This window comes from Ciconia boyciana, chromosome 1 (assembly GCF_034638445.1).
Source record: "Ciconia boyciana chromosome 1, ASM3463844v1, whole genome shotgun sequence".
In the NCBI taxonomy this organism is placed as follows: Eukaryota; Metazoa; Chordata; class Aves; order Ciconiiformes; family Ciconiidae; genus Ciconia; species Ciconia boyciana.
Window position 1 is genome coordinate 175,911,678 of NC_132934.1, and position 24,729 is coordinate 175,936,406.

Here is a 24,729-nt window from a genome sequence, read left to right on the forward strand (position 1 = left end):
TATCAGAAGCTTTCCAATTACTTCATCCAAATCAAAAGAAATCGCAGTTGTTAAATAGTACCCCACAAGAGGCAGCCCAGCCAACTTCACAAAAATGTTCTTCTGGAACTTCATGGGTGCGTTGCAGTTGTGTTCTGCTAATACTGATTTTCATCCAGCTTCCTTGGAATTGCTGAAGAACATAGGAGAAGAGCTGTACTTGGCTTTCCCTTTCAAGCATATTCTACTAGTTTCACTGCTGGAGGAAACTGTGTTGTTTCTTACTCCATGTTGAAGGGGTTTGTGGGGCTACAAAGGTGCCGTGAGTTTAGAAGGTAGACAACTTCCTGCACTTGCAGCACCATCACTCTTATAATGCATCTCTTTTTCAACAAAGGCATTTTGAATTTCCAATTTTTTATTTGCTGTGCATGCACATATATGCATCTTGTACATTTGTTTTTAGGTATGCAGCTTGATAGAAATTTCTTTTGCCTGTTTACAACACTTTTTCTATAAGCAGTAACAGCCATAAAGCATTAAATTCTCATTGCTATATGAAATAAAACATCTAAAAATTAGTTTGTTATTTATAGCTTAGACACACACATAAAGGATTTGTGACTTTCTCTTCTTGACAATTTTTTCTTGTATTTTTGCCTGTTCCTACTTAATTAAACTTTCTTCATTTGAAACCTTAAAAAAATTAAAAAAAGCAGTTACGTCCAGACTCTGGGGTAGGAGATAAATTGAAATTTGAACATTATAGTAGGTAGTGCTGAGGTAAGAAACATAAGATTTAACATCTAAGGTTAAATCATCATGAGGTACAATGATCTCAGTTGTCACTGCTTTTGTGTAAGCAGCTTTGTTAGAGTTAACTATTTCTGCTATCATTACAATATTGGTCATTGTAATCTTCAAAGAATAGTACAGAGCAAGTGATAGGGCTACTGCTACTGGTACAGAAAATGTAATTTTCCTCCTCTTTTGCTTTCAGACTACAAACAATAAATCATTTTGTTGAAGAGATAATAAAGCACCAACTGGGTGCTGGTTTAATTCATATCAGGGGAGATCTTCAGTAGCTTTCTAAAACAAAGTAATTAGAGACAGAGTTCTTTTATGAAAAACATTAGATAGATTATTTTTGTATATCTCTTGTGTTCTTACAGGTGTTAATCAGAGTAGAGTAAAAAAGGTTGTATTCTACTTCCATTTTACATCTGAGACATAAAAGTTATAAATCAACTACAACAATTACAACACACATAAAGAAAAATCCCAAGTGCAACAAGAATTTAGACATAAATGACTTCATTGTACTGATGAAGGTTATGGTTGTTTAGTGGGAAAATAAAATAATAGGAAACATAGCAAATAAAGGAAAGAAAAGGATGTCTTGGGGGAGGGGAATGGGGAAATGGTTCCTTAATAAAGTCAACATACAGAAATAAAACCAACATCTGCTCCTCATTTCTCTATTTGATTTCACTTTTAATTACAGAACTTAATAGTTAAGACAATTTTTGTAGATCTTTAGTTTTTCCTTTATTGTGGTTGAAGCTACTGACCAAACTCCAGAGGCACTGAGCATGTGTTTGTGCTCTTTTTTGGGACTTTGAATAATACTGCCTAACGATGGACCCTGTTTGCCTTTTGAAGGCATGTCTCCTGGGGCTTCTTGGCTTTTGTGTTCTCCAGCTAGTGTGCTTCAACTCGGTGACTCCTGATATTGGCTCCGGTGGGTAGGGGGAGTTATGGAAAGAGTTTAACACCTCTGGCTTCTCTCTCACCCTCTGAGAGTCTTTAGGTTTCTCACGTTGTAAGTGGGTCTAGGCCTTTATTAATGGGGGGAAGCTATGTTTATGCAGTATGGACAGAGACGGGGAGAGCTGGAGGAGATTCAGCCAGCTCTTAACTGGATACTTTTGTGGTCACAAGCAACAAATTTGGACTACCCACCTTTAACATGTGATTAATTGTTCTGTCAAGAAAAGACAGATATATTACTGGCTTCACAAAATAGTATTGTAATACGGCTTCAATTTGACATACTAAGTGATTAATAGATAGGTGGGGTTTGTGGGCACGTTAGCCAAAAATAATTGTACCATGGACACTGTTGGGGTATGACTGCAGTGATTTGAGTACGTGAAAGTGCACCTGTTGTAGGGTTCTGTATAGTTAAGAAATTTATCTTGAGCAGGTGGAGAGTAGTGTGCCTGCAGGATTTCTGCTCAAGGATATTGATGCAAAGCTGCATAGGCTAAGGACTTCTAGATAATTGTATTAGATTTTGATATCTAGGTGGAGTTCTTTACAATCATAAACTCTTTTGTAAGAAGTGAATTTCACCCAATAGCCATTTGCAAAATCCCCCAAATTATATTTATAATATTCAATATTTCTGAGCAATTTATCCTCAAAATCATATACAAAATTGCTATGTGGATTGCTGAAAGAGTATTTGTACCGTATTGTCCTTTCACATTTCGTAAGTGATGAATTTGCTTCATCCTAAGTAAAAAATAACTGGCATACTCTTAAATATTTTCATTTTTCGTTACACTAAATAATCTGTGTGTTGATATTTGCAATATACATGCATCAATTCTTAATCAAAGCTCTTCGGGAGATCAGCTTCTAAAGCATCTCTGTTCTCCATACCGTACATGATCCTTGGGCCCAGGCATTGCATTTACTTTACATTTCAGTGTTGTGCTCAGAGTAGGAGGGTTGGTGTAGAAAGGGATCTCGGCTTTATAAGACTGGCGCAACTCACTTTTGCCCTTTGAAATTAAGTAGATTCAGGGACTTTATAATCTGCTTTTTTAGGGCCACGCTATGACACCTGTCTTATGAGAGCTCTCTAAATTATGTTGTTGTGATTGCTCTTGATAAGCCAAGTATAGTCACTGGCCAAAGCAACATCTTGAATTACTTAGGATTACTAAAGAGCATCTTCTCATCATACATGCTGTAGAGTCAGCTGTTCCAATAAGTGATTTTTATGGTTTTAAGAAGTTGCTTCACTAAACCTTGACCCAGTGTGCTATATAACTAACTGATTTACATGGAAGTTCTGGAGGTTACTTCTCACTACTCATGTATTACACATGGGTTAGTTGCCTTTTTGATCTCCATTAATATTGTGCACTCAGAGATGTTCTTCAACTTTATGACTGGGGATTTTCTCAATTTATAATTTATTGTATGCTCCTATTCTATCAAAATAACTCCCTCACTGTATCATATTGTATACATCTTACAGAAAAAAATCACTGAACTGATCACATGGTCAACACAGGTTTACCTCTCAGTATGTTTAATCATTCAAAGTATATTACTGTGACATGTTTTATTCCTTATGTTTATGTCTGTCTCATAAAGTGACCTTTTAGATAGTGAGGAGCAATCAGTTTTTTCTACTGCTTGTGGAAGGCAGGTGTTATAGAAAGGTTCCCACCCCACTTATGTGGCTTCTCCGACTGGAAGATTAGAAAAGTGACTTTTCATGGAGTTCTGGTTTGCAATGGTATTTTAATGTTGCCCTGGAAAGTCTTCCTCTCCAACCATGGGTACCAGCTTCTGCACCCATTAATTGTATGCGGTAGGTGTACGTTGCATCTTGGCTGCAAGATGAGTAGAAACGCATTCTGCTCGCTCTGTAGTTAACTGAGCCATCTCTCCCTGCCTCACTTCTTCCTGATATTCTATATTAAATTACAATTATGGATTATTTAATTTATGACTGAGTCCCAAAGTGACCCATGTTTCATCTTTAATTTAGAAGTTTGGATTTGTATTTATTTGTTCAATGGATTTGCATTGTTTTAACTCACTGACAATTAGTTGGACAGCCTAGGTCAAACTCCTGGCAGTGTTTTTTTCTCTGCATGATCTCATTCTTACTCACTGTCTGAGGCCTCTTTCAGCTTGAGTGTGGAGGGAAAGGTATGCCCTCCAGCATGACATAAAGCCCGAACCATTTCAAGATGGCTGTTTGAGACTGAATGTAGAAGATTTCAGCAGATGGCTTCTAATTACTTGAGATATGCCAAAGTGCTGAAAGGAGTATTTGTATCTTCAAACCTAAGGGGTAGCTGTACCTGACACGATGTGAGTGGCATGTGCATTAATGTACCCATGTCAGCATTTATTCCATCTACAGTTTCTGCCATGAGCTTTATCACAGATAATTGTCTATGATATGAATGGAACTTCCTTGAGTATTGTTGTAATAGAGCTATAACTAATAAACCTATTACAGAAAGTAGAAGAAAATCCTATGCTTTTTAATGGAAAGTAGAAGTAAAGAGACAATCTATATTCATACTCATTTTATCGAGAAAGCTATGGAAACTTTGAATTAAAACTACCATTTTGACCTTTTAGTTGAGTTTATAGGCAAGTCCCTTTTTATGATCACGAGCAAATTTTTTTTTTTTTTTTAAGATGCAGGGAAATTACTTTTACATTAGTTGCATTAAATAATTGAGAATTTTGAGAGGGAGAGATGTCATGCTCACCTTACTCACACTGTTAGTCTCAGCAAGGTCAAGGGACTAATTGTGGACCCAGCCTGCCCTAAGCCAGTTGCAGTACATAATTGCATGCTGCCCTGGGAGCAGCATAAGAAGGAAATTGTGACTTGAAGCGATTCTGTCTGGTATTCTAGGGGGTAGGGTCAAAACTGGCCTCAGTGTCTGCTCCCTCCCTTCCCCTACCGGTGGGTGGTGAGTCTGTAGAACTCATTTCCCCTCCTGGGCTGCCATCTGTGATACGATAAACCGATTCACAAAAGAGAAATGCAGAGTTTCTTTCGGAAGGTTTGTGTATCAAACCCTTCTGACTCCTGCATATTCACGTACATCTCTGTTCAGAGTATTCTGTTTATGTGCTGAAATAAAATTAGAGTTTCATATGATAACATGCAGATTTTTTTTCTTCCATACAACAGAGATTTTGTTTTGTATTATTTTTAAACTTCCTTCTAGGATCTTGTGTTAATCAAGTAGTAAACTTTTTTTTCCTCCCTTTTTGGTGTTGTTTAATTTACTAGTGGTTCTAAGACTCAGCATGAACCATTTTTCTAAGCAGCTTGTTTAGCCATAGAAAATGGTCACCAACTAGAGCTGTTTTGTAAGGCATTCCAAATTCTTTTGAGTCGAGTGGTGTGTATTTTGGAATGCTTTAACCTCCTCACTTAAATTAACAACTCCCTTTAATTTCAGCTCTTTGCAAGAATATATCCCAGTTTCCCTGGGATAAAACTAGCAGCCTCATCAACGCTATCTTGTACTGGCAAAAAGGTGAATTAGCAGAGGAAGAATGTAGATTTCTCTATGTGACTGTGAGCAGCAGATCACCCCTGATTTTTTGGCAGGGTCTGCAAGGGAAAGATTTGAAGCTTTTAGTGGCAATGCATTCCCCATCACTGCAACAGAGATTTCTCTGAGAGTAAACACTTTTATTTCTGGCTATCTAAAAAATAAAGCATTTGCCTTGTTTAACATTGTCAATGACTTTGTTCATGCTACTTCAGTAAAATATAATGCAAGTTTCTTTCTCTTTTTTTTTTCCTCAGATTCAAGTAACACTGGAATTCACTTACCTTTCCTCTTCTTATAGTAAATAAAAAATAATCTCCCTTAAAATGATTCTATCCAATTCTGAAATAAAAAAGGAGATTACAGATTCTCCCACTATAATTCAACTTTTTAACAAGAATAAATATTGGTAATGACATCTATCATAATTGAAACAGGCAGAGTGAATTTTCCTTTGAGGAGCAGTATACAGTTACTATTGCTTAAACACTTCAGAGGAAACATGAAGTTACATGGTTTTGCTTGCTTAATATACGAAGAGATTTGCAGTCAAAGAGATTTTTTTTTTCTTTCTGTTGCCTGCCTTCTCAGGCCTGTTAAATGATGCAACGTGGTGGTCTTGTTAGACAATAATAACAGAAACAAAATTTCTTTATGAAGGATTTCAAATAATCATGTAATATCGTCATTTACACAACTGTATTATTTTAAAAAGCAGTATTGAAGTAGTATTGAAATAATCCATTTCAGCCATATTCCACTGCCTGTCTAGGAAGTATGGGTATTCATTGTTATATGTATATTCTAAAATTATTGTATTAAGAATATTGCATTTGCTTAAAGTGTAAAATCCTGTGCAATAAAATAGTTTAACCAGGGCTCATTGCACTCAGATTTACAGAATTAAGAAGTTTGCATTTTATTTTTCTTACAGACATTCTGTACTCACATTGCTGAAGCCCTTCTATAGTGTGTCAGAGAAATGTACATGCTTATAAATTGAAACTTAATTTATGTTTAGTTTTTTTAGGTTTAACATTTTATTTGTGTATTTTTTACATTTACTTTAACTGTTTGGTAGCAAAGATATAGCTGCATAATATAAGTAAAAGCTCAGTAAAATTAATAGCCACAAATTTTAGTAACCGGTATGAATAGTGAAATTTACCTTTATCAAGTGACCCACAAGCAATCCACTCTGCACCACCTAAGTGTTAGTTAGACTTTTGTTTAAGATATTGATGTCCCCTGGGAGGAAAGAAAGTATAAATACATGCATAACAAATGTAGTCCTTGAACTTTTGTACATCTGTGTGCATTGATACATGCCAAACATAACATACTTCAATTTATTCACCTGCAGACTTCTGCAGAGGCTGTTGGGTTGTATAATATGCAGAGGATACGTATGGAGAGCTTTCGCTTGCCCGGCTCTGACCAGCTCTGCGAGAGGCTGTGCTTTGGTGGAGAGCAAAGTGCTGGCTGTATCTTTTGAGCTTGGTGCTCTCTGGCTGTGAGAGACCAGAAGAGCCCACTGAGCCTCAGATATGCCCTTTCTGGATCCCCTGAAGCAAATCTGTCCCTGTGCATGCTCCTTGTTGTACACGTAGCCTGGGCAAGGGCAGGAAAAAATTCAGCAAGGTCTTCCTTTCCTCTGTCACTTGTCAGGAAATAGGAGAAACCTTTCCAACCCTCTTAACTATCTCAGCAGTCAGCATATCTGAATAATATGTATAGAGTGCGGGACAGGTACAGAGCAGTTGCAAATCATTTGTCTGAAAATTAATGTTTTGACACTACTCTGCTGCTTTCTTAAGGTTTAGGGTAAAGCTTCACAACAATGTAAAACTTGGTCAACAGGGTGTTTAGATATGACAGTCCTAAGCCCAGAGTAAGCGTCCAGCTGCCCCCCAGAAGCACCGGCTCCCCGGCAGGGCTGGAAGCGGGACCATGCCTGGGGAGGTGTCCCCCAGCTGGGGATGCTCGCCCAGCCGCAGGGACACCCGCCCGATTTGGCACATTACGGCACACCGCTGGAGGGAACGGGGATTTTTCTTTTCTTTAATCTCAACTGAGATGCTGAAATCATCGCATCTTTGCAGCAGGGATCTCTAAGAAGTATGAATGGTATCAGGATTGGTGATAGAATTGCAAGAGTGGACAACACTGTAGATGGCATAAACAATTATTTTTAGCTACCTTTAGAAATTTAACACATTAAACAAGAAATTTATCAGAAATGGATTTTTCTGAAGTGTCAGTTACATCAGCTGGCACTTGTAGTGTACTTTTTGTGCAAGTCACACTGTGAACTGAAATGTGAAGTACGTAAGCGTAGGAAATCCTTTTCCTGTGAATTGTCCAATCAGTCTTGCGTTGTTTGAAATTACCATCGCCGCATAATTACCATCTTTTCATTTCATATAGGAAGATTGTGAAACTTTGAAGAAGCAGCCATTAAATCTTTATTTTCTATTAGATAATTGTATCTGTCTGCTAGTATTTTCTTTTGGCAGTTCAATACCAAAGTGAGTCATGAGTCTTTTCTGCTAGTTAAGTACATGTGGATATTATCAGAAACAAATGATAATGTATAATAAGTTTGGTTTTATGGAAGTGCTGTTTTAAATTAATTAAAGAGTAGGAAAAAAGGTCATGAATTACCTTTAGTAGTATCTGCAAATACAACCCATTCTGCAGTTTCTGTGTGTAGCAGACATCTATCCTCAGAGACTAAGTGGCAAATAAGAGTCTGACTATCAAAAAGCAATTGCTGAGATCAAAGTCACAATCAATCTATGTACTGATCATTTTGTATTTGAATAGTGACTTCAACCTTATTTGCCATAACATAGCCACGTGCAATAATAAGTATCTTTGCACTTCATTTTAGTTTTAATTTTAAGTAATAGCATCCATCGGATGCCTTGATGCACAAAAATATCATATAATCCATGTAATTATAGTTTCTGCCTATTCATTTATTAGCTACGTTTACAAGCAAGAAGTAGGTTTGTATTTTTTCAAAATATATGCTTGGTAAGCACTAAATCTAAGACTTATAAAAACATTATCAATATGTTCTAATTAATATTTGCTCTTTTCCTTAAGCTGTTATGAGGATGCTTAATGCACAGCCTAAAATTAGAGTTGACAATTGCAAATACAATCCAACCAACATAGTAATAAAATCAATACTTACATTTCCCTTGGGGCCACTATTTACTGTTTGCTGTGCCATTTCCTTAATGGAATGGCAGTTATGTTTGCAGAAACCTTGTAACTACGATTTTTATATTTTAACTAAAAGCAGCTTTCCTGAAGTAGTATGATTAAAAAAGAATCTGGAGTTGCTTTCAGAAAATTGCTGTAAACATTTTGTAGCCAGTTTTAACAAAGACTAAAAAGAAACATCTTTTCATAGTAAATGTCACTGAATTCTAAGATGAATTATTTGTAATGTCTAAACTCCTTTCAGTTGTGTTGCAATAGACTTTTGCCTTAATCTTGAAATACTGCCCTGATTTGTTTTTAGTTTCATTTACTTGGTTCAAATTATTCTTAATCACTGAAAGCTCCTTCCTTTGTGGAGGTCTGCAATGTTCTCAAAGTGTACAAGGGAGTCTGGCAGTTTATTTGACTTAGCAAATTAAAATGATGGAGGAAAGTATGATATTCGAGATGAGTCATCGCAGCTGTTGCACAGGTCTAATTCTAGTCTTTTGACTTGGTGCTTCTTTCACTGAAGTTTGTCATGTTTATCTGGGAGGGCAGCAAGCGTTTCTGTGTGTTGCAATATAACTGTATAGTACAGAAAGGATGGTATAGTTGACGTTTTTAGTGCACGCAAGTGTTTGCATATTCAGTATAGTATTTCTCTAACGATCCCTGACAAGAAGGGTGGGCATATGAATGAAAATCTGTGAGTTATCGTGGCTTAATAATTTGTTCCTTAATTCTGCTGACCGTGCAGTGTGTTCTTGGCATAGGTGAAGTTTAGGGTAACAGGTTCTGTCGTACAACATGGCCACTTACTTTGGCTCAACTATCAGGGAATATTTATTAACTCTAATTACTAACTAATTATTACCTTTGATCATGTGGCCATATCCTAAACTTCTGCTTTCACTGCCATTTTACAATTATTATTTTGAACGGCATTCATATAACCAGTTCACTTGTAGTCTGCATCACTGTCTATTTATAGTCACTGTAAGCACATTGCATGTTAGGAACACTTCAATATCCATTCCATGTGAAATGTTGACATTTCAGGATCCGCTTTTGTTCCCCTTGTGGTGATATGCCAAAATTGCAAAATATGGAATACAAAAGAAATTTTGAAATATGTGCATTTGCAAGCACTGGAATTAGAAATGCTTTGTTTTAGTGATGTGGAAGGTATACATATATAGCAAAATGTGTAATATATATCTAATAAATCTATAAATGTATAATATAAGATGAGACATAAACCAAAATATGCTGAATTGAACTGAAAAATACTAGAACAAAATGGAAGTTCAGGACAAGGTAATTTAGTCCAGTTCTGAATGGTTTTATAACTTTTATGTTACAAATGTTATTTAAATTGCAATGTTCCTAGTAACTTTTCCATTAGGATGCTTTTTAATATTATGTTGGATCTTGTCTTTTACATGTGTATATAAGAATATGCATATATGTATACATAGTACAGTTTATGTATAGTCTGTGTCTTCAGTAATCACTGTTATAACTTTGTAAAATTTTAAGCTGAAATTTTTATCTCAAATATCTTTCTTTCATGTCTGCCCTCAGGCCATTATTCGTTGTTCTAGGTTTCAACAGCAGCAATGATTCAGCTTCCACAGAGAACAAGTCAGGAGAGAAATAGGAATATCTTTCAGTATTCAAATATTTTCATTTGGCTTAATGCTTCTAAGCTTTGGAGGAAGGAGTTAAACTTTGTCATTAAGATGACACTAGAATACCTCGTTCTGATCACTTGAAAATCAGTCTGAATCTGGCTAAGATAGACATTTCTGCAATTGTGTCTCATATGCCCATTAGACTTGCTTTGAAACTTGCTGCTCTCTTGCAGCTGCGCTGGTATGGTCCAGACACAGAGGTCTCCCTGCTTCTGCTAAACCTGCTCTCCAGCAGTTTTGCAGGAGAAGAACATTCTTTCGGAACTTATAACTTTTATTGCTGAAATTATATTGGTACTAGCATTTTCAGCACTTCATGGCTGTTACCATAGAAGACAGTCTTGCGGTTTGTTTTTTGGATTTGGCGGATGTAATTCCTTGCACTTTACTAATATAATGCTTTATAACATCCTTCAAGGATCCTGTGTTTCATGGCAAACTCATTAGATTGTCCAAAATAGGTTCTTAGATCAATCTGACTTCCACAGATATCAGTGAAAAACTTAGTGTAGATCTAGATTAATCTCATCATCAGAAAACAAACAAACAAACAAACAAACCCCCCATGTACTTTAATGTTTGTCCCAATATGATTTAATTCCTTGATTCTTAGAATTTGTTTTATGCAAACCCACAGTACTTAGTGGCATCAGCAAATGTTGTTTTCATTAATATTGGGCCAAAGTAATTGTGTGAACAGAATCCTAGACACATTCAAGGAAACATATTTTGAAACAGGATATTGAAAATAAAGTCCATAGGACAACAAAAGTCAGTTTACATGCTGCTGTCAGCATTTGTGTGCTGTGATAAAGCCAAGCTCTTTTCATGATAAAGATAAATTCATATCCAAATCTTTAATAAAAAACAAAACTGATGTTAGCTTTTCACATTAAAGTCAGAAGCGTCTTTGTAACTCTTCCCAAAGACTCAATTGTTAGGAACAAAAGTTATGTCCTGTTAAGAAAAAAAATTAATCACTCAAGTTATTACGTAGGGTGTACTGTGTATTCCAGGCTCAAGCTTTATACTGAAACCTTTGAAGAGGCTGCCCATACCTACCAAATGTTGTAATTGATACAGAATCACTGCTATACAACAGCTGCAATAACAAGGTGCTGCTGCCTTTACTTTAATCTACCTCTCTTTCTGCCAGTTTATTATGTTTTGAATTTATTCTTTTGTAGATCTGTGAGCTATCTTTCTTATGGAAATTAATCTTTTTAAAAGATTTGTACTCTCATTTTCAAACACTAATACATTCATTCAAGTATCCCATTATTCAGAACCAGCTGGCTTTTTATCTAGTGATATTTACTTCAAAAAGCCAAGTTAAATGGTATCATAGATTAATTCTCAGGGCACAGGAAAGCTTTTTTAGAGAAAAAGAGATTTGGTAATTACTTAGAATATCGCAATAAAATCACAGAACATGTCAAAAATGCGTTATATAATCTGTCATAATATGAAACTTCAAAAAAAAGTTAATTCACTGAATTGAACATAGTATGTGGCATCAGTATATGATTTTTATGTGGCACATTATGTAAGGATAAAACTTTGCTGTGATTTATAATAAGCTATGTCATGATTTTTAGTTATGTATTTTTTCTTTGCAGAAAGCACTGAAACTTCAAAAAGGGCATTATCCACTGAAATTTCTTACATAAATCAAACTAGAGATAAGACACATTTTACAATTCAATTTAAGATCCCACAGAGACAATAATGTTGCAAGCTGTGCATTTTGCAGAGTAATATAGTAATGTCTAGTTTGCATTTTTGAAAAACCAAATTAATCACACTTTATTGAATATGTTGAAGCAAACCTAAAATTCATCTATTATTAAAAAACTTGTGCAACAAACACAAACTATATTTTATACATAAAGGACAAACTCATTTATTCATTAGGTTAAAACACTTGGAGTTTGCATTTTGTAGCTATGAAAGAAATGACATTTGCTATCTGTTCTCCTTTTTTAAATTTTTCAAGCATTATATTCAGAGTAATCTGCTTGAAAAATTGTACTAATACTTTAACATGGTATCGGTCCTGAAGACTGCACAGAAATCCCTGTGGAAACTAACAGTAGTCTTGATTTTTAAATTTTCTTTTTTAGTCAATCACTTAACAGGACAAATACTTTGTTATCATATATCTCATATTAAAATAACATATTTTATCCCTTGATAGATTAACCACATGATAATAAAGTTGTTAACCAATTTTTAGCATTTGTACATCCCTTGAGCTAACGTGCCTCGGCACTACTTTGAATTAGAACTTGTATCTTTGTACTCAGCTGTGCTCAGACTGGTATGTCAAAGCAATCAGAATGAAATTTGGGCCTTAGTCAAGTCTCACTGACTTCAATGGAAACTGGATTTCAGTCTTAAGCTTTTAAAAGGAAAGACATTTAAAAATGATTTGTAGATGTTTTCCTGTTATGGATTATAATTGCGGAATTATGTATTCTACATCTTGCAGGGCATGTAAGCTGTATGCCAAATTTGTATGCCAAATGTCAGGTGCTACTACTTATAATTCCTTTTCTAGGAATACCACTCTAAGTTATTCTGGCCTTTAGGCCAAATTTGATTTCTAGGATTTGATTTCTAGGATAATTGTTGCCTGTTAATGATCTGTCTGTATATTTATATCTTGGTGATTTGAAAGTGAGAAATGCAGCTTTTACTGTAAACCAGTAGTCATTACATTTATTTTTGTCAGAAATCTATATTGACTACATACTAGACAGATTGTTTGCAAAAACAAAGCTTCTGAAAAAAGTGTTCAAGTTCATTTTAAAGAGACAAAAATCTCAAATCAGAACAAAAAAGTTTTTAGAATTTAGAAAAGCAGACGCAATTTTTGCATTATTTTTCCTTAAACATCAGGAAAACTTCTGGCCCTTGTCTAATATTTTAGTTCAAGGTCTGTGCCTAAAGAGTTTTCAATCTAAAATTAAATTGTTGCTTTTCTTTACTTAAGCAGCATGTATTACAAAGGATCAGTTAACTTGTATTTTCTTATAAGCAAGAGTAACAACTAATTTGACAAGACATTATGCACAATTTTTTTCTCTTTGCACATGCATTTTAATTGTGTCTGCCAGAGGAACAGACCTCTTAGGCCCCACTGAGAAGCATTTAAAGACATTCATAAGCACATTCTCAGATGAGTTTAGTATACAAGAAAATGACATGGTTTTACAGTCCAGTACTTTAGAAGAATCTGCTGTGGCTTGTCTTTATGCTGTAATGGACAAAGTGGAGGTTGGGTTGTGCTGAAGGTAGACAGATATAGTGGTTAAGATGACCCGACATTTTTGATTTATTAGTGATAATCCCAGAATAGCAGTCCCTGGACATCAGACTGTCCCAGCAACCCTTAAAAGATATTTGGGACTCTGCTTTGCCTGACACTTTTATCAAAGTGCAGACCTGGAAACCTGTTCTCAATATTGTAACGGACATGAGATAACATGCTCACCTGCTCTTGAAGAGACAGCATCATCGTTCCCTGGGTTATACCAAGAAAACACTCATGGTAGACACTAACCGTTTTTCAGAATAACCCATTCAACAACATGCCTAGCGCTGTGCATTAAAGAGAATACTAGACAAAGATTTGCATCCAGATCCTTCTCATCTGACATGAGGTCGCTAAAAATTAGCAGTGCCAACTTCTCTGTAGTCAATAGTGCCCCGTAATGATGGATTGTACGCAATAAAACACACTGCCAGCTCCAGTGCGGTAGAACAATTATTTCAAGCAACTCTTAGGTGCCTCGCCACCATAATGGAATCCAGACAACCAAATGACGTGTTTTCGTATGTCTTCAAGAAACTTAAAATGAGTGATGATCTACAAATATCTGATACTGAGCTGGACAATGTAAAATGCTAATGCATGGTAACATCTCCCTGTTTGTACTGCTTAAGTCTGAGAGACTTAACACGGAGAAACATCTTTATCCATTTGGTGTGCAGAGAACTGAACACATGCCACTGAGAAGGCATCTAGCCCACCTTGTTACTATATAATAGCCACCAGTTATACACTAGTCAAGAAAGTTGTCCAGAAAGGAGGAGACTTGGGAACAGAGGCTACCTTTGTCAACATTGTACCCACAATTCTGACCTGAAGAATATTATTACGAATTGAGTCAAGGCAGGGTGAAGAAAAAGTACCTTTTTGTCTCTCCTATGTATGTACCTGTTGTCTCTCCTATTATGTACACCTCCCCTCATCTCTGATGAGCTGAATTGCTCGTCATGAAGAAATATTGGTGGAGCTAGGAAACAGAATAAGACATGTGCTTATGTCTTTTCCTGACCACTGAGGAAGTCTACCATCCCAATTCTTACTAGGTGAGATGGATCTAGATGTAAATCCCTTGCTAGGAATTCTGTCTAAGACACAGTCAGACATGTTGTTTAAAGTACAATTAAAAGGTGCGTGTGTTCTGCAAATGTTGGTTTGATATAAGATACTAGAATGACTGTAAATTCATGTGGGGTTGGTAAAGTTCAGAGTACTAAATCTTGGTATAATAGCTTAAGAGAACTTTCTTGTCCTAGAACTATTACAGAAAAAAAAGAGACAACTCTAAAACCAATATTGAATAAATTATCATAACATGCTATCCTTTCGTGACAATAGGCTTTTGTGCCAAACACTGGCTTCGCTCTTTTGTCTCTTCCACAGTAGGTGATAATTTTTGCCACTAGAGATGGCTGTTGGTAACAGTGATCTTCAGAAGTAAAGAAAAATATTTTGTTTTAAATAACTTTTAGTGATGTATTTCCATTTTAAAAGTGAAACAAAAATACCAAAATTAATTAGAAAGTAGTTTCCCCCTTTCCCCAAAAAAATCCAAGAAAATATTTTTAAAAATTACTGTTTAAGATATATCTCTTTCATATTCCTACCTGTTAATCCAGTTTCATACTTTTGGCTGCCTTTGCATTAAGATTTTAACTTTGATCATTTTTGTAAGGCTCCAGTCAGAAAACCAGCAGCAGTTGTGAATGGGGTAGGGCATTCATATGTAAATAAATAAGAAAATATTGGTAGATAGAATCTCAAAGAGAAAATGATCCTTTTTGCATAAACAGCAGCAATTGTGAGAAGCAGTTATAACAGATATGCATTTATATATAGATCTTCCTTACAGAGTGAAATTCCTTGTAGTCTGTTGTCTGTGTATGCATACTCTTTCTTATGGTATCTTCACACTGTAAGCTCTTTGGGGCCAGGACTGTCCACCTGCTCTAAGCATCACATATGATTGCTACTACTGTTACTACTAGTCATAGTAGTTGTCATTTTTGTCATCATCATCCTGAGAAAACAATAAATCATGTGCAGGAACAGTTTCAGCAGTCCAGAAACAAGACTCAGGATCCATGAACTCTTAGATAAGATTTCCTTCTTTAAGTAACAGAATGGCACCGTCATCTGTCTTGGGACATAGAAATACAGAAAAAAACCTAGAGGCTTAAGTGCACAATGAAGTTATTGTAGCATAATGAAGTACTGGATAACAGCTGAGCTGTAATAATGATTCTTAGTGTGCGACAAACACAAGATAATATACATGTTCAACCTCAACGAAGGAAGCATGATTCACGGTATGATTTTGTTTGCTAGGCTAAGCGTACTGGATTTTGAGCTGGTTGACATATGTGCTTCATATACAAATTCAAGTGTATGAAAAGAGAATATTTTTTAGTAAATTTCTAGCTGACAATTTGTTGTATCATTTATGCATATCTGGTTTGTATGTGTGTGTGTGTGTGTGTGACATAAAGGTAGAGATATATGCAGAGATATATACATATGTGTTGAAATAACACTGAAAAGTTGTGTATCTAAAAGCTAGGAAAAGAGCATTTTTAATAGTAATAATAATAGTAATTATTATTATCATCATCATCGTCACTGGATTCCTTCGAGGTGAGACTATTACACGCTGCAAATTTACAAAAAGACTATATAAAAGCTAAAAATTATAGACTATATCAGAATGGTCATGAGACTATACAGCTAAATCAAAGCTGTATAGACAACTTAAGAGTCTGCTTCCCAAAGGAGGAGGTGATTGCTCTACGAGCCTCGGAGCTCGTGCAGTCTTCTGGCTTTCCTGCAGCAGTTTTCTAGTGTAGAAGAGATGCGGCATCGATTAGGAAACCTCTGTTCCCAGGGCGAGAGGTGTCCGGCCCCACACTGCACATCAAGCCAAGATCTGGGCAAACACAAATCTCCTCTTCCCTGAACAGGAAACATAGCCCTGTTCTCTGGAGAGCATCAAAAACTTGTTGCAGCTGGTGGGGTTTCATGCAGCCAACTTGTGGTTATTTTCCCAGAGAGCATAGGGATGCAATTGCTATGAGACCTTGCTATCAAATTTGCTTAAGACTCAATATTAATCTGTTTATTTATAAGGACAGATTTTTTTGAGAATTTAGCCTTCTTTTCTAAGAAAATGACTAAAAAAATCAATGAGTAAAAATCTGAAGAATAATGTTTAAGAAAGTATTCTGTGTGCAACCTTTTAGAGTCTATGTAATGTTAAGAGTTTGTGCAGCATTTGTGCTGAAAATTGAAATATTCCTGTTTAGTTCAGCAATATTTTTTTTTAAATCATCAATAAACAGGATTACTTGCAATATGTTAACCTCTCTGCTTTGCGTTTTCATCTCTGGTGCATCTTTTTCTGAATAGACTGAACATGAGTTTACAGAGGTCTGCTCGCTTTTAATTTCAGTGCTTCAAGTCTGATGTTTCTTGCATCTCTTTATTTTTCCATATTGTAACACAGCTGAAACAGGTGGGGCAAAGTGTTGTCAGACTAGTGGTACATATCTTTTTGGTCACAGAAGGCAGTAGGAAACTTGGGTTTCTCACTTTATGCACTTTATCTATGCATACTTTTTGCACTTCAGTTTATTTACTGAGGATTTTCTACTAATTTTTTCTGTTAGTTTATTATATTACAGGACTATCAGCTGTACTTAGGTATCCTGAAAATCTGCAGGATTTTTCTTTTTGAGTTAAAGGGATAGTAATTAGGTTATTATTTTTTAAAACTTTTTGGGTCATTCGAGATAATTCTTTAGTAAAGATAAAGAAAAGGAGGAAGGCAAGTTACTGAGTAGATATAAGGTGTATTGCTTTGGTTTGCTTTTTTTTGTTTTGAGCACTGGTAATTTAGAATTAGATGCTGTAAAACTCAGACTAGAGGTAGTAAGGGTCAGAAATCATGGTCCACGCTGACTAAGGAATTGCCTACATCAGACCAGTTAAGCACAAGCTCCCATCCAAATTCATATTTTCTGCAAAGCTTAGGCACTTGGCCATAGGCCTGAATCACAGTGATGTCACTCAGAAGCTCAAACCTGCATCTTTCTCCTTGGACAAATTTCTGGACCAGTCTGTTTTAGTTTCCACTGTACTAAAATGAAGCCTATTATACTGAGCTTATTATACTGATTATACAAAGCAAAAAATTGAATGAGGATAACTTCTTTCTTCATAAACTGAAGCAATAGGGGATCTTATGCTAAAACAACTTAAATCCATATTTCCCAGAAAATGTTCTAAACACAAAGTTATATACTACTCAGTCGAGAATATTCTGTCTCACCTTTTCCTTAAGCATACAGAAGATATTCATATACACAATTATGTACAATGAGAATAGATGGTAATATATTAATTAACTATTAAATGGGAATCTTTTATAAATAAGCACATACAGATATAATTGAGATGTTCACTAAAGAATTTGTGACGTTTATCATGTTGAAAGAGAGATAAAGAAAATGTAGCTTTTTGCTGATTTTGGTTGGCTTCTGATAGCTCATTAGTCTTCATATTATGAAAACTCTACATCAAGGGACTAGCTGTAATTCTAGCTTTCTGCTCTGAAGTTAAAATATTTGCTTACGTGTACCTGACAGTAAAATGTTGTCCAGCTACTATTTTCCTGAATATAGTGCGTACAACTGCATCTAATTTTTTATTTCTTGATAATGTCACAAATTTACATGTCTAAATTGCACTCTTATCTTATAACATCATATAACCATAAAAATAAACTGTATACTACCTATGAAATGAGGCCAAGTTAGGTATTTGTGAGAGAAATGGAAAATCTATTTTTAGGTAAATGTCACTCAGCCTGTAACTGAGTTGCTGAGCTTTCACTTGTGTTGGACATTTTCATTATTCATTAAATTGAATTTTAAAAAAGATTTCCCTTGTTAATATTTTTGGTGAAATAATGAAGAATTAGTATTAAATATAACGTATCTATTCCATGGCATTCATTGTCACTGTAAAAAAAATGCTTTCACTTATTAGTTTATATAAATTCAGTATTTTCTGATTCATGATTAAGCATATACTCTGATTTTCAGCATGTAGAATTCCATCTTATTTCCTGGAATTACTGGTTTGTACTGCAGTTTTTATTTATCAGAACATAAATACAGAAAGGGTGAGTAAAGTAGGTACAACTCTGGTTTACAGTGCAAAGTGCAGTTATCATTTCTTTGCCATTGCCAAGAAATACCTATGCAATAAAATTAAGACAGTGAATGAAGCAGTCGACATGATTGAGGCTAAAACCTGTTTTTCAGATTGCTCCTGTTATCTGCAAAGAAGAAACCATATGTGATTTCAAAGGTTCTCTTGGCATCTCCTTTATATATTTCTGTGGGAAAATGTTTATCAAAGAATAGTCCTTTTTTTTTTTTTTTTTTTTTCAGAATTTGCTGATATACCTATTTATGCTCCATCGTTATAATAGCAGAACTACAAATACTAGACCCATAAGCCCACTATGTTAGAGAAAATTATAAAAACTTACAATTATCAGGCCACGTTGCTCATGGTCTATTTAAGAGCATAAGCATGATTACATAATCATAAAATAACAAGGCAAGTCTTTGGGGGGGGGTGATGATTTAAAAAATCCTTATCTAGAGCTGAATACTAAATGTTCCAGAGAAATCTTGGGAAACTTTTTATTTTCCTATGTCATAGTACTTGCTCTCCTGATTACTTTGTGATCTCAGAAGAGGTAGTAATACTTTTTTTTTAAAGTATCAGTAATATGAGACAGATACCGTTTACATATTTCAGAGGTCTTTTTGCTTTTAATGATACAGCAGGAACATAGAGGTCTTACAAAAGTGCCTTTATCTATAAATGTCTGTCCTTTATACAGTCTCACAACACTCATATATCGTAGGCAAATACTACAGCTAATTTCAGGAGACTGAATTATACAAAAATGGAATCACAAATGTATAGCAATTCAAAGTCTATAAAGCAGCAGGATTTGATTTGGACAGTTTTATGAAGAGTTTTCCTCACTGTCAGGAAACTAAGATTACCAACTTTTAGCACACTGATTATGCATATTTTCCAGTGGACATAAATAGCCTGGATAGTGAATAGTCCACTTCAGCAAAATGAGCCACCACAGCTGATACTGATGCTTTGTTTGGTAATTGTTGCTGAGAGACAAATTGTTTCAGCAAACAGAAGATAACAGCAAGATTAGGGGACTGAAAGAAGATCAGTAGTACACAAAACAAAACAAAAAAAGTAAGTAGTGGTTTGAGTTGTTAGTAGACGCTCAGGCTCTCTCTTGTGTTTTTGCCATGTGATATTGCGTGTGTGTGTAATAGTACCTGAAACCATTCCTGAGCCCGGGCTGAGATTCACTTGCCTAAAGACAGGCTTGAAGTGTTCTCTGGGATGCTGTAAAATATCCAAGTTTTCCACATGAAAGGAAGGGGAAGACCTGAGGGCCTGGCAGGTAGCCTAATTTTAATTTCTAAAATCCACCTATAATTAAGAAAGGTTTGGTTTAGCTGCCTAGGCATAGGTATGTGCTACTATCTTAGATACCCTCGAGTATCCTGCCTGATCTACATCTCCAGATAGCCATGGGGTCTCCTGCAGGTGCTGTGTTGTGCTCACCAACCCTATAAGAGTTCTCCACCTCTCCAACTCACCACCACCGTCTCAAATTATTTTGTCCATCTGAGGTGGTGTGTGTTTAGGCAATTGAGCTGAGTTTGGACTGTAGTCCCTGGAACCAGGAGATTCAGGTTCAGCTGACCAAAGATAGGTCTATCTCCCACAGAGGGAGCTCAACAGTTCTCCAGAGCCTGTTGGCTAGATCCCTGTTGACTATCACAGGAACTAAACAGCTCAACTCACATTGTAGGAACCTAAATTTAGGCAAGCTGAATCCTAATGGGGACAGAATGAGAAAGGAAAAGGAGTAAGCAAATAAGAAACGTGACTGTAAAAATGAATGTGGTATGTTTAGATGAGAGTTTGTTTGCGAGGCTGACATTGTGCAGTCTACTTTTCTGCTTCATTTTCTTTTTCTTGGCTGCATTACCTTCCAGTCCAGGATTGTTTTCATTTATTATTACCGTCCTTAGCTACCTAATTGTGCTACTAATGAATACAAATAATCCAGGCATCAGGCTTTTACAGACCCACTTCAGTGTACAAATAATGGTTTGTTGTGTAACTGCTGATTACGGGAGAAGGTAACTCACATTATGGAAAATATGTGCTGAAATGTTGGTGATGGGGAAAACACTGAATTCTGTAGTCCACCTTTTAAATTATGAAAATGTATTGTCATTTTTCTTCCATCAGGTTTTCCATGATGAGTAAATGTGAGACAATCTGAGCCCAGTTTTTAAGCACATGTACTTACATTTGGAACTTCAATTTCAAATTTTTGAGTGCTCGTATTAGCACTATAGCACATGAAATACATAGTTGGCTACCAAATTGCCTATTCAAGTGCACATGTATGGGGTTTGAGCACTCAACATTAAGCATCTGCATTTCAAAATTGGATCCCTTGTGCTTGAAAGCCTTGAAAATGCTACTCTATGGTCAGCTTAGTGCAGCATCAATTGAAATGCAGTTTGAATGCAATGTAGAGCTTCCAATTGCTGCTTCAGAAAGTGTTATGCTGAATCTGGAACACTTTGCATAATTTAATTAATTATGCCACTAAAAACTGATTTTCTCTCAATTTAAAGCAAACAGCTTTTATGAGGGTGAACTGCAGCACCCAGGGATATCAGGTGTCCAAGCTTTTAATCCCATTACAAAGACTTGACAACCACTGATGGAAACTGGAAAAACATAAGCCTCCAACAGGGCAACAAGTGAAGAGGAAGAAGGCAACAGATTTTTAATACTCTTTGAAACCACTGTATGCATTAAATCAAAATCAAATGTAAAAAGTGACAGAACTGGTAGCTTGCACTTAGTTGTGCAGACGGTGAGTAGCGTCTAAGGAATAACACTTATTTCGCTTTGACGTTAATGAAAATAACTGTTTCCTCTAAGAGGAAAATTGTTCCGCTTAACTAACAGAAGAAAAAATACAGCAAATGGCCAAGACTATTTGTATCTGTGTCTGTCCACTTAAAGTGTTCAGGAGTGCAACAGCCTGTAGTTTGAAAGTGGTTTCTAATGTTATGGATTGGATTCTGTCTATGAATCATTTTCCTTGTAAACAAATCTTGACAGACGATGCCAGGCTACAAGTATTAAAGAATCTGTCACTGACTAAATGCTAGCCTCGACACTTCGCTTTCTGAAGCTTGTCTTCTCTCTTCCAATTTATTATTGGGTTTGATACCACTCTAAAACAATAGGCACTGTAATTTTGAGGCAGAAGGGAGTACTGATTTAGAAAAGCTCTAATTTCTGAGCCACATAAGCAGTGCCATAATTGGCAATCTATGACTGACCGTGCAAAATTCTGTGACCAGGTTAGGAAGGGTCACAGCAGAATTGACTCCATCTCCATATCGAACATCAGTGTGTAACATGAAATTAACTGCACTGTACAAGATCTTGCTAATAAATAAAGAAAATATCTTATTACTGGGAATTCACCAGCCCTATAAAATGCAAAAATCTTCCTTGCTTGTAATATTAACAAATACTCATATAATTGCTGATATATATTTATGTATTATATGTATTCCTATATATATGACATATGGATGTCATCATGTTTTGATGGGAAAGTGCAAAACAGTAAGCTTAAAGGATTTGTAAAATGGTGACCTTGTTAAGAATACTATAACTTTACAGGTAAATTACAGAATTTTGCTCCAAGTCTGAAATACATTTTACAAAGATAGCCTTTTCTGTCTCTGTTTTTTATAAAGAACAAAAAATAAATGTCCAAAAAAGAATTTTCAGTGGATGGTGAAGATGGGAGAGTTTGTAGCTACAAAACCAAGACATTCTGTCCCAAATTCATCTTACTTAAGCCATCGAAGTCTAAGCCATTTGTAAAATCTTCTTCTGCAGTTACTGTACAGATGAAGGCATGCCCAGAGGCCATTCATTCTATTTGTCTCTTGCGGTGTTTCCCTCTTCATTTCCTTTGGGCATTACCTGCTCACCAGGCAGTGCTGACTTGATCTGAATCGCAGTGCAATCACACTTGTGCCAAACTAGCCAGCGTAGAGGGCCGTTGCTGCCTTCACGTAAGCCACAGCAGGATGGACAGTACCACATCCAGCATGAAACTAGAGCAAGATGGACAAGCAGTGTGTGCTCCACTGCAAGATCTGCCAGAACAAAGTTCTCTCTTCAACTTTTCTTAACAGATGCAAAAATTAAGATTGGGCTTGTTTCTGCTTAGGATTTGACATTGTGTAGTCAGATTTTCGGTGGTTGTTTTTTAATGAAGCCCTAAGTACCATAAAACCAGCTTTATTATTTAATGGACACATGCCCTAAGCTGGGATGAATGACCATTTGGAACTACCTGTTTTCCTCTATTGAATCTGCATCAACACCTACATTTTGGCTAAAATTAAATGAGGTGAACTCACTTTTTGTGTTTAACTCTCATTTCCAGAGTCACATTTTTTAAATGGAAGAATATTCAAAATAAGTGAAATGTATATGTCACAGTGGCAAAAAGCAGAAAACTGGAGAAAAGAAAACTAGAAGGAAAAAAAATATTTTTCCAGCTAAGATTTAGATCCTTCAATTACATATGTGTTTGAAAGTAGCTTCATGGTTTTTTGAGTCTCTGAGTTCTCAAAATACAAGAAAACGTGTTAACTTATCAGAGGTGAAGAGATTCAAATCATATATTAACCAGCTCAACTATGTACACTGCATAAAGGTTACGACAATTTCTTGTAAAATAATAAAAGTATCTCATATAATTGATTATTTTCATTGTTTCATAAAATTGCTTTGTTTGATTGTGGGAGAGTTTGGACTGAATTTTCATTACGTACTTCTGAACAATTTACACTGGGATTGAGACAGTATTGAGCTAATGAGTTAGAATTTATATTGAGCCTTAACTGTCTTCATGAAGTAACTAGGGAAAGAAAATCATGGCAATAATGGAGTATTTTTCATTATAAACTATGTTGTACAGCTATTACAATCAGGTTTTTAATAGATCTAGAGAAATTAAATTGGAATTCTACCAACTTTTGTGCTTTTGTCATCCCCACGAAAACGATGTTAAAAAATGTCAAGACTCGTGCTAATCTCGTTTCTACTGAAGTAAGGAGGAGGTGGTATTAGTCCTGTTGTTTTTTAGACCCTGTTGTTCATTAAGTAGTACGATGTCTATAGAAGAACATTCAGAAATATATACACTTCACTGTAATCCCTAATGCTAAATAGAAATTGAGTATAGGTTAAATAGGTCTTGGCTGATGTTATCCTAAAGTCCTTATCAAGAGAAATTCCCACAAAAATAGTAGAAACTTTCAAAGTCAGGAGGGTGAAATTGTGCTCTGTATGAAAAAGGAAGCAATCATATATTGCTGATGTGTATATTAATACTGCTGAGAATGCATGCATATATGCATATTTATTAATATATTCAAACATTGTTTATTGATTGTATATGGTAAATAAACTCATACAATGAATGTATAGATTACTTTGTATGTGTAAACATACATATACTCAATCTCAGCATTATACATAAATATGCACCATGAATAATACAAGTCTCCAGATTGGAAGATTTTAAACTTTTCATTATATATAAATGTACAAATTAATAATGTTATATGAATTTTTAGTATTGTCCTTTAATTGTATCCTTCTGTTTAATTCTGTGGGTATTTTTTATGAGGAGGTCTGCAATAGTGAAAAAGGGTATTTCTCAAATATATTAATTACTGCTCATCTCAACACTTATTTGTCCACATTCTTCCTTGCTGTTAGTCTGTTCCACTACCAGAAGACTGCAGGAATCGATTAATAATCCCTTACATTTTAATTAATAATATGAAGTAAAAATTGAATATACAAAATAGAATCATCAGCCAAGCACATATACATGCATGTTGGTGCCCTCAATAAATTAAATTTTTAGTTACTTCCTATAATGTTTATTTATTCACAGATACAGGAAGAAATATGAATGTAGTTTAAATTTTAATTGGCA

At 35.5% G+C, this 24,729-nt stretch overlaps 1 protein-coding gene across 5 annotated transcripts in view; it reads left to right on the forward strand.

Annotated features, from left to right (window-relative positions):
* DACH1 (dachshund family transcription factor 1) overlaps positions 1 to 24,729 on the forward strand; it is a 367,345-nt gene that overhangs the window by 221,933 nt on the left and 120,683 nt on the right. The window lies entirely within an intron of this gene.